The following is a 2,151-nucleotide window of genomic DNA, read 5'->3' as shown; positions in this document are numbered from 1 at the left end:
CCCCGGTTCAAGAGATTCCCCTGCGTCGGCTTCCCGAGTAGCTGGGACTACAGGCACGCGCCACCATCCCCGGCTGATTTTTGTATTTTTAGTAGAGACAGGGTTTCACCTTGTTGGCCAGGATGGTCTCCAACTCCTGACCTCATGATCTGCTCTCCTTGGCCTCCCAAAGTCCTGGGATTGCAGGCGTGAACCACTGCACCCAGCCTTCTTAAGCTATTTGTTACTTTGGGGAGAGGGCAGGGCACGAGGCTCAGTCCTTCTTGGCAGTGGCTTTCCTCATAGCTGCCAGGACGTTCCTCAGCTCCTCCCGCTTCCTCTTGGCTCAGATGTGCGTCCCCACCCTTTTCTTTTTATTTATTTATTTATTTATTTATTATTGATTGATTGATTTTTTTTTAAAGATGGGGTTTCGCCATGTTAGTCAGGCTGGTCTTGAACTCCCGACCTCAGGTGATCCACCCGCCTTGGCCTCCAAAGTGCTTGGAGTACAGGCATGAGCCACCGCGCCCGGCCTTTTTGATGATGATCTTGAGGGCCTGTTTGTCCTTGGAGACCTTCAGTAACTCCATGGCACGCTGCTCATACCGGGCAAAGCCACACACTTCTTGGATCATGTTCTGCACGAACTTGGGGTGTCTTTGGTCGGCCACCCGTGACCGCAGCTGTGCCTGGGCTTGCTCACATTCTTGGTCACCTTGTGGCCCTTGTCGAGGCCCACCGCCATGGGGTAGCGCAGAGCCATGGCTGCAGACAGCTGCTGCTCTCTAATGGTGGCTGTGGCGTGATATAAACTTTCAGCTGTCAATTAAAACATGAATGAGATGGATGTTGTTTTATCAAATTCTTTTAGAAATTATTCAAGCAAAATTATTTGAAGACCATTATAGAAGAAATCTCAAATATGTAAGGACTTTGAAAATCCACCATTCACAGATTCTTACTGAAAATATCACTCAAATACATATTCCAACCACCAGAGCAATGACTCAAAATCAAGAACTCCAGACTGGAAAAGTCAGAGTAGGAAGAAAAAAAAGTGAGACGTTGAAATCAATTCAAATGACAACCAGATAACTGTTAAAATTCGCTTTCAAATACAAAGATTTTCAAATATGAATTCCAAAAGCATGAACACACCAAGACAATTCTTGAAAAGGATTTAGATAGTGAAAAGAAAACACTTGTGGATCTACAAAGATTAAATAAACAACAATTGGAAAGTAGGGATGGACTAATAGAAAGTAAACACCAGGCAGCTTTCTCAAAAGCATTCGCTTGCTGACAGTGTATGTGATTGTTGACTATGCGTTAAGTTCTGTTGTAGATGCTAGCACTATGTCACGACACAAAATAGTCAAAGATCCTTCTCCTTGTACAATTTAGATTTATCTGCTTGAAGATGTATCTATGGTTACGGGGGAAAGGAAAATTTTAAAAATGGTTTTGTTTTTTACAAATTCTAATTAGGGATCTAGGGATACATAGGATTTTAAGTAAGTATGTAACATGAACTTGACTATCAACTTAAGAAATTACATAATCAAAAAAGCAATACCAAAGAATGCAGGGAATGTGAAATGTTTTACAAAAAAGCAACCGGTATGAATATATAAATATCTTTATGAAATGAAGAGTATCTGAATACATAGAGAATATTCCTCACTACTCATCTGTTAAAGGCAACAGTCCTTCTCTAAATTTCTATTTTCCTTCTCCTCCACATATTTCTAATAGAGTGATGATATCAACCCACCCTATAGGTTATCTGTACACTTAGTTTTTACCAGTATGGATATTTGAACAAGAATTTTTAAAAATAGGAGCAGCAAATTTCCCACAGCTTATGATTTCTTGTCTTGTTTTGCCTTTGCTCTATTAATGCATGTGGCCTTATTAACACATTAACAGTGATACCAGCAATATAGTTTTGATGTGCATCCCCTCTAAATCTTATGTTGAAATATAATCCCCAATGTCGGAGGTGGGAGCTGCGGGGGGAGGTGTTCAGGTCAGGGGGAGAATCCCTCATGGCTTGGTGCTGTCCTTGCAGTAGCGAGTGAGTTCTCGTGCGATCTGATTAAGTGTGCGGCACCTCCCCCTGACCCCACTCGCTCTCTTGCTTCTGCTTTGCCCTGGGAGATGCCTGCT

The 2,151-nt window shown here is 42.4% G+C and overlaps 1 pseudogene; it reads right to left on the bottom strand.

The window, feature by feature from the left end:
• Nucleotides 1-237: 237 nt before the first annotated feature.
• On the bottom strand, nt 238-812 carry LOC116562991 (annotated as a pseudogene).
• Nucleotides 813-2,151: the final 1,339 nt, after the last annotated feature.

This window comes from Sapajus apella, unplaced genomic scaffold (assembly GCF_009761245.1).
Source record: "Sapajus apella isolate SASKATOON/1434 unplaced genomic scaffold, GSC_monkey_1.0 scaffold1, whole genome shotgun sequence".
NCBI classification, from domain to species: Eukaryota; Metazoa; Chordata; class Mammalia; order Primates; family Cebidae; genus Sapajus; species Sapajus apella.
This window is presented reverse-complemented; position numbering and strand designations above follow the sequence as displayed.